We start from the raw sequence: 13,892 nt of genomic DNA on the forward strand, positions 1-13,892 counted from the left end.
GTGTTAAACTGGGTTGAGATCTGGTGACTGTGAGGGTCATAACAAATGTTTCACTTCATTTTCATACTCATTAAACCATTAAATGACCCCTCATGCCCTGTGAAAAGGGGACATTGTCATCCCAGAAGAGACTGCTCCCATCAGGATAGAAATATTTCATCATAGGATAAAGGTGATCACCCAGAACAACTTTGTATTGATTTGCAGTGACCCTGTAAAGGTAATGAAAGACCAAAGGATTGGCTAATCATTTTAATGTGCAGAGTTGTGCAAGAATGATCATTTGCTTTGTTAATGTGTGCATGTCCTTGGGAGAAGGAATGTGTTTTAGGATGCCCAATCTTCTCTTTCCATTCTTGTTTAGGCTCAGATGAGGTAACATCCTGGGTCTTGGAGTAGACAGGACAGGTTAAGGGGTCAAAGGCCACATATAGGTGAGGGCTTTTGCCTTCCTGTGTCCTATGGAGATGTGGCTCTTATCTAGCATACATGGGCATGTAAATGTATACCTTGTGGCTGTTTGCCATTGGTTGAAATCCACAAGTTTGTATGACTTGACCAATCACAGATTATCTCTCTGTTCCTTCTCTCACTATAATAGATTAGGTTTGCTCTTCGTTCAGTGAGACAAACTGATGCAAATCTTTGTGTGTTCTGTCTCCTTGTTGTACATTAATATTTTTTAATCTTCAACCCAGCAGTGTTTTGTGTATTATTTCATGTGTGTTCAGTGTTTTCAGACAATTTCCACAACAACCCTTCCCTCGAAGGGGACAAGTGGACCCAAACCATGCCAGCAAAATGCCCCCCACAGCATAACAGAGCCACCAGATCCCCTCACTGTAGGGGTCAAGTATTCAGGCCTGGGCCTGTTTTTTCCTTTAATTTGTCACCTGTCTGTAGATACAACAATGAAAGCAAAAAAAACAAGTTTTGGTTTCATTTCTATTCCAACTGCCAATTTGAAGATGAAAACAGGAAAAGTACAAGGATTTCCATTTTTTAAAATTCAAACGACAAATAGAAAAGCAAAATAATGCATATTTCATTGTCATATTATCAAACAAGTTGATCACAGCTTTGGACGGAGGGTAACACAGATCATTACAGTCTCCAGTTTAACTGCAGAGCCAAATAATCTGGTGAATTCATGTCCTGTGGGATTCAGAGCTGCAACAAAATTATTTACTTTTTGTATTTTTTTAGATCTAACATTAGAATATAGCTTCTAGTCAATTATCTTAAAACAGGTCTGAATTTAAAATGTTAAAAGGACTAATTCTGAACATTAATTAATCAACATTTTGGGAAATTCAATATTTTACAAGAGTGTTTCATGTCTTCATTCTTTATCTATTCTGTTTGAAATGTTGTATTTAAAAGTTGAACTGAGCTGGATTTTAGGAGAATACAGTGATTCAGAAAAATGGGGAGTCATCTGTAGATCTCTCCTAAACTTTGACACCAGAAAGCAGGTGACCAGTGTTTTCAAATGAGACGTGAGTTTCATTGTAGAAAAAAGGGTTAAACACACAGTATCTCTCTCAAACTGCTCCTCCTCCTGGAATGAATCATAGCTTGATAACTCCTCCCTCTTCTTCCTGCTTTCAAACACAACAAGCTCCAGTCTGTCTACATATTTCCTTGTTCCCTCCCCTTCAGATCTACAGTTTGAAGATGGGTGTAACCAACATGTAAAAGAGCTGCAGCCTTCATTCACTGCAGAATCACATGCTGTTTAGATCAGAGCTCAAACTAGTTTCACTTCTCAGAGAGTGAAACTCAGACAGTCATTGCCACTGAGAGGTGAAATGTCGCAGCAAGGAGCTCAGCTGGACGGAGTAAAATTCTGCTGTTCGATCTGTCTGGATCTAGTGAAGGATCCGGTGACTATTCCCTGTGGACACAGCTACTGCATGAGCTGTATTAAAGGTTTCTGGGATGGAGAGGATGAGAAGAAAATCTACAGCTGCCCTCAGTGCAGACAGACCTTCACACCAAGGCCTGTCCTGATGAAAAGCACCATGTTAGCAGATACAGTGGAGGAGCTGAAGAAGACTGGACTCCAAGCTGCTCCTGCTGATCACTGCTATGCTGGACCTGAAGATGTGGCCTGTGATGTCTGCACTGGGAGAAAACTGAAAGCCCTCAAATATTGTCTGAATTGTCTGGCTTCTTACTGTGAGAAACACCTCCAGCTTCACTATGATGTAGCTCCATTAAAGAAACACAAGTTGTTCGACCCCTCCAAGAAGCTCCAGGAGAACATCTGCTCTCGTCATGATGAGGCGATGAAGATGTTCTGCCATACTGATCAGCAGAGTATCTGTTATCTCTGCTCTCTGGATGAACATAAAGGTCACGACACAGTCTCAGCTGCAGCAGAAAGGACTGAGAGGCAGAGAGAGATCGAGGTGAGTCGACAAAACATCCAGCAGAGAATCCAGGACAGAGAGAAAGATGTGAAGCTGCTTCAACAGGAGGTGGAGGCCATCAATCGCTCTGCTGATAAAGCAGTGGAGGACAGTGAGAAGATCTTCACTGAGCTGATCAGTCTCATCCAGAAAAGAAGCTCTGATGTGAAGCAGCAGATCAGATCCCAGCAGGAAACTGAAGTGAGTCGAGTCAAAGATCTTCAGGAGAAGCTGGAGCAGGAGATCACTGAGCTGAAGAGGAAAGACGCTGAACTGAAGCAGCTCTCACACACAGAGAATCACAACCAGTTTCTACACAACTTCCTGAGGGAGAAATGGACAAACATCTCACTGACAGGGACTGAAGTGGACGTTTTACTGTCAGAACGAGAACCCAAGACCAGAGCTGAGTTCTTAAAATGTTCATGTGAAATCACACTGGATCCAAACACTGTAAACACACAGCTGTTATTATCTGAGTTGAACAGAAAAGCAACGGTAACAAGTCAACAGTCTTATTCTAGTCACCCAGACAGATTCACTGGATGGCCTCAGGTCCTGAGTAGAGAGAGTCTGACTGGACGTTGTTACTGGGAGGTGGAGTGGAGAGGGAGAGGAGTTTATGTAGCAGTCACATACAAGAATATCAGCAGAGCAGGAGGCTCAAATGAATGTATATTTGGACGTAATGACAAATCTTGGGCTTTAAGATGTGACACTGACAGTTATAATTTTTGGTTCAACAACATCTCAACTCCTGTCTCAGGTCGTCGGTCCTCCAGAGTAGGAGTGTACCTGGATCACAGAGCAGGTATTCTGTCCTTCTACAACGTCTCTAAAACCATGAAAACCATGACTCTCCTCCACAGAGTCCAGACCACATTCACTCAGCCTCTCTATGCTGGACTACGTCTTTATAATGATGGAAACACAGCTGAGTTCTGTAAACTGAAATAGACAGAAGTCATTTCAGACTTCATGTGTCAAATTCTTTGTTTTAATTCTTCATGTTTTTGTCTCCATTGTCTCCGAGAGCCCGTTGCTGTGGTGTTTCTGAACTGCACAGAGATCAGTTGTCAATCAAACTGAGATTGTCAACACTTTTTTTATCATTTGTTATTCTGATGATGTTTTGTGTCTCTTTAAAATTCATATTTTTATCCATGAAGGCTATCACTGGTCACGATTTTTGTGCTGTTGTTTCTCTTCCACTTCAGCGTCTTCAACAGAGAAAACAGCAGAACTTCATCATAGATATTCTGCTCTCATCACTTTGTAAATTTGTAAAGAAATGTGTTATAGAACTATAATTATCTTGATAATAATTAACAAGGAGATCATTTATTATGTTCTTGAACATAGCTGACATTCTGGGTTAAACTAACTGATTGCGTGAATGAAGTGAATCTGAACATGAAATCATTGAACAAGAGTCATATTCATAATAGATGTTTGATGAAGATTTGTGTTGTTTCTAAGTTTTCTTACTCATTTCTTACTCTTACTCATTACTCAACCTTGGTTTTAACAAAAATAAATAAAAAAACAAAACAAACAAAACAAACAAAAAACCTTGCATTTCAGCAACAGGAAAATAAACGTGTGTAGACTCTATCAAGTCCAGTCATGAAATTATTAAACTGTAAAATGAATAAATCATTCTTGACATCTGGTTTCAAGTATTTCCATGTTGGTCAATCAGATTTCCTGAGATGTGTAATCTCAAATAACACACTGCTAAGTTTTTATTTACAACCCGAAAGCTGATGTGACTGCACACAAGATGGTGCCTTCATCCTGCTAGGTAGGGATGTACTGGAGTTTAACGCTCCTTAACTCAGTTTGTCTGTAGTTTTAGTTAACATGTTTTTAGGGCAATAAGATGATGGTGTGAAACTGCTGAAGATTATTATACATATTTTAAGTTAAAAAAGGGCAAGTTTTTTTTTTTGCTTTTTCGCTATTGCTTTTCTTTTGGTTTTGTTCTTTTCTTTTATATTAAGAACAGCCTGGTGGGTTTTATGTAGTTTGCCAGTTAGACTTATATAATACTCATATAAGTATATATGTAAAAACATATAAGGTGGTAAAGTGTAAAAATATTTTAAGTTTTTAAGTTTTTAAGTTTATTCAACTATAAGAACAATTGCTGCCCAAACTGAATATTTCACATTTCGATCTAGCTGATACAATGTCCACCCAGTTCAAAATATTAAGTCAAACTTTTCTTTAACTTAAAGTGAAAGTGAGCTCAACTAATCATTCCTCTGTTGGGTCTCACCGGCCGACCAAATGTTTCAAGTAAATTTTATGAGACTGAATTGGCTATCTTTTCCCCTGACTCCAGGGTGGTGCCCTGTTATTATTCATTCTCATTGATAACTTCTATTGATTTTAATAATTAATAATTATCTTATCATGAATTGTTGCTGTTAGCCAAACCAGTAGCCAAGTCCCAGCAAAATGGTGCCCCGTGTGAGGCAGAGTATTGTAGGCAATTATTCATAATCGTGTAATATTAATTTCAGCATAATTTCGGCCAGTACCAAAATTTTGGAATTTAAAACTTTTAGACTATCCAAAAGCCTTTATATTCAACAAAACTAGTCAGCCACAGGAGTACATATCTAGCTGTGCCTACAAACAAGTGCAGTGTAGTGAGATTTGATTTTTCAAATCAAATTTAGCTAAGGCAATTAATAACCCAAATCTTAAGTTATTGGTAAATACTGCTTTAAGCCCTCATAGTGTTAAACTAAGAGCTTGCTGTTGCTGCTAGCCACTCAGGTTGAACCTACTCTGTAGGAAGTATAAGAATTTCAGTTTAGCATCCGAATACCACATATTAAATGCAATCTAGTCAAGCTGTCAGAATTGGCTGTTAATTCATGTGCTCACCGTTTTAACTAAAACACAGCATGCCACCAGCCCTGTGACACATAGAGAGTTTGTGCCTGGCTGTTAATGCCATGCATTCCAGCCTGAGTAAGAAATAGAGCCTATGAGATAGAGCCACAGCATGCTACCAGCATTTTCCCCATAGACCACCATTGTAAAGAGACGTGTGTAAAACTGTTGATAGGATGCGTCGACCTGCAAACAATGTCAATTATGACTCTTTCTATTATGGGGTTTTATATTTGTATATATTTGTATTTGTATATTTTTTTATATTTGTAAAACTTTTCTTGAGCTGAGGAAAGTGATTTAAAAATCCATGATGTTATCACAATGTAAAGTCTATGGGCCAAATGGGAACTCGCAGGCCCTTCTGATGGGTGTATATCAGGAAACTGAGTAGGGTATTGTGCTCTCACTCTGTTCTTTGTATATGTGGAGAGAGTGGTTAACTGTATTACAGTGGTACATTAAAAATATGGTGTGCTCTTGCCTTTTTTCTTTTTGAGGGTGGAGAGAGTAGCATTGGTGCCTCAGTAGTAGTAGCAGTGTTGTCTCCCTCCTTAATGTAATGTATATGTATCTTTGGTTTTATTTGAGGTTCATAACAGTACATTGTACAAAGCAATTGTTGGCTCATTAGTTTATTAGTGACCTGCACTAAAATTCACCAGAATGCAGGAAATCAAGTCTTTGTAACTAAAATTTTCCTAGTGAGGGACCCCGAGACCCCCCCCTTAAAAAGTGACTTGACTGGGGCTATATTTCGTGCCATATTTCCCGGTCTGAATGATTTTCCCAGTCCAGCCCTGTCTATCTCTGTTATAATAAACATTATCTTTACTCTGTTCACTTCTGATTTAAATTGTTCCTGTATAAAAGCAGTTTGAAAGAAACACACAAGCATTTATTTTCTAACATTTATTCATCCAAAATTGGACAAAATGAAAACAGCTGCTTCCATAAAACAGTCAGTCTCCCATATTGCTATGTGGATCGTCCAGTCTTCTTTAATACAACTTTTTTATCATTTGAACACTGTAGTTTGTAGTAACAAGGGTTAAGGGGTGAGTAATTGTTCACTTTTATGAAGTTCAATTTCATTTCAATTCAGCTCCTAAATGGAATCTGCTCTCTATTAAAAAAGGCTGTAGCCAAGAATTTACCTAGTAGCATTTTAATTTAAAGAAAGAATCTGTTTTATTTGAACCTGATGTATTACCCATAAATGTGGCAGTTGTGGCTCATTGTGATGTGCTAATTTTTTGCTCTCAGCTCCATGATAGAGATTCGGGCGATTCCCAAAAACAGCTTTATTGCACAAAACAATGATTATCCGGGCAAGCTCCTACATCTTTCCAAATAAACATGACTTTTTCAATCAATCACTTCAAATGTTTGTTTCTGAATCTGAACAAAAGTGACCACAGAAACTAGCCGTCTGTAGCAGCCATTATGGCTAAACGAAGCAAGCTGCCCCATAGTTCCCTATGATACATATCTCCACAGTAGCACCTGTCTGGTTTCAGAAAGCAAGGAAATGCTTAAAATAAATTAAAAATTTTGACAAAGAGATTGCAGTGTTGTGTATTACTACCTGCTGCAAGGTGGAACAGGGCACTAAATATGTCAATACTGAGTGGAACTGTGATTCTCTTTGTGAGTAAACCTACAATCACAGCCTTGTGTTCAGACTGCTCTGACACCTAGTGGTGTTCTGTGCATACTTCATCTCCATTCTCCTGATCTCCATGGTGTCTTTATATCTACACAGGCCCACAGGTAACACTCTGAATAATTCACTCACCTTACAGACACTCTATCAATCAACCAACCAATCAATCATGTATTGCACATTATCTCTATCAGTTATATGGTGTTACTGGAATGTTATTTAACATCAATCTTTGACTGTCAGTTGTGTTCTGGAAAATGTTTCTAAATCTCCTCATACAACAGGAAATGGCCATCTCCATGGCAACACCACTGCCCACCCAAACTGTGGAGAGATTGGCTTAGGAGTGCAGTGACATCATGGCGGTCACCACCGAGCATCAGATAGACGTAGCATTTCTGCCTGACTGTTCGGCTGTGCTGGAGTGACTGCAGAGTATATTCAGATCTGTTCACATGTGATACTGTCTGTGTGTTTTCTACAGATTAGTCAGACAGAAAGCACTTGTATTTGTTGTGGTTTGGTAATGGTAAACCGAGTGAGACATCCTGTCTGTCTCTTTGGTGTGTTTGATCAGTTTCTACAGAGAATTATGTCATTACAATAACAGGCTCATCACACTGACGCTCTTAAAATCCTGAACTGAAATCACATTTAATCATTCCTCTATGCTGTCAAAAATAATGTCAAACATGTTTGTTAAACGTATTCTTAATAGTTTTGTATTATTAGAATGATGAAAAAAGTGCACTTTTCCCCGATGAATGTTTGTTTCATGGCTCGTTCAACAAGCTAAGCTGCAGGATAAGACGTGTTCATGTTTGTAAGTTAGATAAGAAGGAGACTTTAGCAGGAAAGCTAATGTGAGTTGTTGTTCAGAGTCTGTGGCTCCTGTGTTGTGTAGCAGGATGCTATCAGGCTCAGTGTGACTGTCTGCTCTGACTATGATAGAACGACACGTAATCGCACAATGCAAACATTTGACTTGCTGTATCGAAATAAGGACTCCAGTTGCATAAGTGGATGATGGAACAGTATTTAATCGAAATAATGTAAAACTAGGAGACGCTACAATGAAACCAAAGATGACATGTCTGCCTTTTTGGTTTCAAGTGTTCCTCAAAGGAGAAGACAGGACAAGTGATTTACAGAGCAGATATGTTGCTGTAGAAGATATAAAGATGCAGTTTAATTTCAGTTGGACAGTGTGCGTGTCTTTAAATAACAGACATTGTGGGGACTCGCTTTGCGTTTGTGACAAAAAGCAGGTCCTCCACAAGGTAAACATATGTGTGTGGTTTGGTTTTTGTGTGGTTTTTCAGTAATTTTGCTCAAACAACAGGGTCTTCTGACATGAGTCAGGCATGCACAGTACAGAGCTGTTCACCAATGGTTGCTGCACAATGCATGCTGGGTAGAATTCAGTCTGGCATGCTGTGTCGTCTTTGATTTTACATGGTTTGGAATATTGACTTTGATGGAAGACACTCCTGATCTGTCAGAGTAACGACGCTGAAATCGTTGTTTCAGGTTGTGTCAAAATGTTCCTGCATCAGAGGAAAATCTCAATCAAATAATGATTGTTTTTAAAGATATAACAGCTGTACTGACTAATAGCTGCGCTGAAACACAAAACAAGTAACCACATGGACTCTAAACAGGCAGGAAGTTTCCTTCATAAACTAAAATCATGAAAGATGGCAAACAGGAATCAATTAGTAAAGTGTTATTAACATTTAAAGAGTACAGTCTTGACCTGCTCTATGTGAAAAGTGCCTTGAGATGACTTTTGTTGTGATATGGCACTATATAAATAAAAATTGATTGATTGTTTGATTTACCTGTAACCTGTAAACAATCACCTGTATGTTCTTTTCCAATATAGACAAAAGTCACACACAGCTGTTAGCAATAATTACTGTTATTGTTAGAGACTTAGAGTTAGTCTGACTGCTTGAAAAATGACAGCAATGAAGCCAAAATGTTGAAATGTAAGAATATGAGATACATTCAGGCTGCTAGCTGCTGATGCTAACGCTACCTGCTGTTAACTGCGTTTGTGTGTGTTCAATGATATAACTTGAGTCCTGCAGCAGACACAGTGATGACAGAGAAACATTCAGAACTCAGACACTGATAGAAAGCCCAGTTTGTCAAAAAAAAAGTTAAAGAAGTAGTAAATCTGGGAGAAAAATACAAGAAATGAAGAGCAATAGACGGAGACAGCAGCACAAACCTAAAACAGTAGTAGAACACGGAGAGAAAATATCAGCAAGTGAATGGAGAAAGATTTCTGAATGTTCTAATTTTCTTGAACTGTGTTGTTAGTAAAACATGATTAAATGTATTAACAGTTCAGATCTGTCTGTGAAAACCAAATGTAGTTATGTATACATTTAAAACATGTCTGTGCCAAAATATCTTAAAACAAAACCCCCTTCAGTAGTTCATACATTGATTTTGTGTATTAAAACAAATTAAGAATAATCTTTTTCAACAAAATCACTTTCTGTGACGCCTCAGCAGATAGAAACTTATAAGTTCTCAGAGTTAGAAACATCTATCTGAAAATCACCTGATCCTGAAAACCCCATTAAACATGTGATAGGATTTTGATATTATGTATTTAGAGTACATTAAGAGTGTCTGTTATTTTTGACATTAAAAGATAACTGACCTTTATATCAATTTTGTTAACTAGCATGTCAAAATTTTGAACCTGAATAACTGAAAACCTCTCGGACTGCAGAGAGAAGCTGATAATATTTCACCTGCACTGTAAATTTTCTGCCTCTGTCACAGGGTCAGCATCTCGTTGTGCCGTGTGTTGGTGCTGCATTTCTGCTGCTCACAGCTTCATCTACCTAGATCAAAATTTATGGATACCTGAATTATAGTGTGCCTGAAACAGTATACCTAAAATGTAACCTTTACATTGGAATGACCCACATCCATGATGAATGTTGTAAAATAATGTAAAATGCTGAAATGGGGTTGAGAACATTTGACTGTTACTCATCGTCAACTCTGTTATTATTAAACTGAGTAAAACATTAACAGAGTTGACATTTTCCACCATTTTGATCCTTAACATAACTGGCTCACCTGAAATCAGATAGCACATGGCACGTCTAAAAACGAGAGATTCATCACAATACCAGATTTGACAAATAATAAATCTGCTGTAGGTGTATCCTCATCAAAATAAAGATAGAAGAAGCATAACACACCTCATTCTCCTCCAGAACATTTTAACATTTGTCACATTTACTGCACAACCTGGAGCACAGACTGTTGAAGAGGTTTTGGACAGTTGTTTATTCTTCTCTGGACTTTGACTGCTTTCAGTCTCATCTGGAAGCAGAAAGCTGTTGTTAATTTTTTGTACATATATGCAGCAACCCCCCCCCCCCCTTTTTGATTATTATTTTTTCTATCCTCTACCTTTCTTTAGTTTTGATATGATTTATCTATTTCCTTTTTTTTCATAGGTATGTGACTTAAAGGATGTATCTGCACATATATTGTATAAATCGGTAGTAGGAATACACCACCTTTGTTATTTTTTGTTTGTTGTTTTCCATCAATTTGGCTCTTACTGTTAAAAACTGGAATATGGTGGAAAGCTGGTTATGCTGTATATATATTATGTACAACTGTACAAAACCCTTGTTATAAATGAAAAATAAAGACTGTGTAAACAACATTATTAAACAAGTCGGTCAGTATGACGGGTAGAAAGGTGGCGAGAGAGAGGTTGGTCAGCTTTAAAGCATCAAAACTGTGTGAACTTGAGCGGTGACATTTAAAAAAAAGATATTAGACACGGGCCAAAATGTAATTTACCCTTAAGACTTCTGCACTAGTGTTAAGTGAGGAAAAGTTTTTTTTTTGTAATTTGGATGAACTAAATGTTTTGACATCTGAGCTTCTGTATCGATACCAAGACAAAACTTTGAGGTCAGTAAAAATATGAATCATTGTTTGTTTACGTGAATATCCTGATAATTAATCAGTCTTTCAGAGTATTCACCTGTTAATTTGTCATCAGCTGAAATTAGTTTTTTCCAAACTGTTCATCAACTTCAGGCGTCAGTCAGCTGCACCTGAAAACTGATTTTCATTACATGTGGACACAAAACATTGAAATAAAGACTAAACAGAAGTCCAGAGTTTGTCTTTACAGCAGAGTTTAATGGATGATAAACATTCACTTTTTTTTTTAGATCAAACAAACACTTTCACTTAAATGAAAAATATTTGACGATATACAAAACACTGTAAAAATTGAATCTTAAAACACAGCACCATGAACTCAACTACTGTTTATCCATTTAGTCAATTTACTGATTGAAACACAGCGGTCAACACTGTAAGAAAAGGACGACTTCAACCTCTAAAGCGTCATTTTGGAAGCAAATACAAACATAATTTGTTAATTTATGTTCACAATCTTCTTCATGTGTCCGTTTCAAATCCAAATCTAGTTTGCATCTCGTTTAAGGTTTAAATTTTACAGTTTTCAGAACAGCTGATTAACTTTAATAACATGAATACAGTACAGTGGAATAAAAAAAAATAAAAATAAAAATGAACAGATATAAGTGCCGACACAAGCAGAGTATCACATTTCCACCTATGGGAACAAGTGCAGTCAATAAACATAATCAACTATGTACAACATCATAAACACAATGTACAGTAGCTGCATCACAAACAGATCCAGAGCTTATCTGAAGGCAGGATTCCTCCAAGAAAATCAATCGTCTCTGCCTCATGAGAATTTCCCAGTAAATTCAAGATTTTACAACACATCATAAAAGTCTATTGTAAAAAAAAAACACAAAACAAAACATGTCAAACTTGATCCACGTTTAACTTCAAGCATTTAAAGCTGGATTAATGGATTATTTGGACACTTGGGGGCAGCAGAACAAACATTTTAGTTGTTTATTCTCATCATCATGAGTAAAATACTCAACTTTTTCACCTTTCAGCTCTGATTTGCTCTCCTGACAAAAATATCTGACTGATAAAACCAAATCTAGGAGCTAAAAGAGGCTAAAAGTTGCAGAGTTGCTGTTGATTCTCAGTGGGATTAGCACTAAGAGACCCCCTCCCTTTCACATTAGACAGTCATTTGATCCATTGGTAATATAAAAAATACTGATTATTGCAGCTCTAAATGAAAAGTAATACAAAGTCATGCAAAGCAGTATTAAAAATATTAGTACTATAGATTGATTTTTGCTCATTGATGAAGTATTGGTGATGTAACATTTCCTGAATTGTCACATTTCTACAAATTTGGCACTTTGAGTGAACAAAAACACATCAGGTGATTCAGAAGCTCCTGATTTACACAGAAACAGAGAAGTTTAACCTTTAACCCTTCATGTTACAAGTCAGAGCTACACCAATAGATACATCAATATATATACTGTATAAATCAATATATGTCGGCCACTGAGAGCACAGGCATGTTTATTTCATCCCATTCAGCACATATGGTCACAATTCTTTTAAAACCAACTTTAGAGGATTCTTGTCGATAACGTTGTATTTTTATGTGCTTATCTTACAAAAAAGACTAAATGCTTAGATATTATTGGATGCTTTAAAGTCTCAAATATCAAAAATGCAGTACATCAGATCTGATGCCACGTTCACACCAGGAAAAGGTTACTGTGTTTCTAACTTGTAAATGTTCACGTTGTGCGTAAAAATGCAGAGTTCAATTTAATCAATTAATGACCTTGAGCATCAGACTGGCTGATGGCGTCCATGCTTGTTTTGACGTTTTGTTGGATATATCAGAGCTTTCAGAAAGTCAGAATCTATTCAGTTACTCCCTGACATGACATGAACGCTGCATCATAATCACATCGTGCTCCTTTGTTTGAACAGGAAGAAAATTCACGATCTGGAAGAAGATCATGAAGAACTAAACATCAGATTTCTCTGCTGCTCTGACTGATGTCGACAAAAGTTTGTTACACAAAAACACACGAAAACACTGAAAGTTCACAGAGGAAGAGTTGATTTGCGCTGCACAGCTCATCTCTCCCTTCGTCAGGTTTTCTAAAAGGCTTGGCGTAGTTTGAGGCCCAAATATGATTGAATCTTTACAAACTTTATAAAGTAGAAACCTTATAAAGTGTACAGTACATGCTTTTCTTTACTTGTTTGTTCGTCCCAGCTTCCTGCCACACGTCTTTTCCTGATGAAAACAGTTTCCTTTTACAGGAATCACAGAGTGATAACTGATCAATACTAACAGTTTATATTTATCTGGTATTTTGAGAGCTGAGGGGGACTGAATGCAGGGAGGAATCTTTTTAATGTATTCAGTTTGGGATTGGTTTGAAATGTCCAGCATGAAGTTAAAATGAAACATGTTGATATTAAAAATTAAAAACTTAAAAGAGATTTTTTTCCTTTTGTTGTGACTTTAAAGATTCGCTCCCTGATTTTGTAACAGCGCCCTCAGATCCCAAAATGTTTCCTCCCTGCTCGCCCTTCAAACTCAACGCTCAAAGTTTCACAGTTGAGTTTCTTCCGTTCACTGGAATTATTGCTCCCTCAAAAGTCCCTGTTTAAAAATATGTGTGAAAAAGTGTCACACAGAACCAGACCTGACTCACACAGGAGTTGTAAAAGTTTCAGTTTTTCCCTGCTCGCAGTGCCAGCTGGGTGGAGTTTGCATCAAAAGAAACAGGATTGACAATCAAAGGCTGAGTTCACACGAGGATTTTAAAACGCCCGGCAGCTTTTATGGCTTTCTGAAGCTGAGAGAGGTTCAGCTTTCCAGGAAAATATCAGTTGCATCATTTCAATGCATCAAACAACAGCACAGAACTCTGTGCAGCACAAAAACTGATGTTTTGTCCACTAGTTTTCATCAG

The sequence above is a fragment of the Thunnus maccoyii genome, chromosome 12 (assembly GCF_910596095.1).
Source record: "Thunnus maccoyii chromosome 12, fThuMac1.1, whole genome shotgun sequence".
Lineage (NCBI taxonomy): Eukaryota > Metazoa > Chordata > Actinopteri > Scombriformes > Scombridae > Thunnus > Thunnus maccoyii.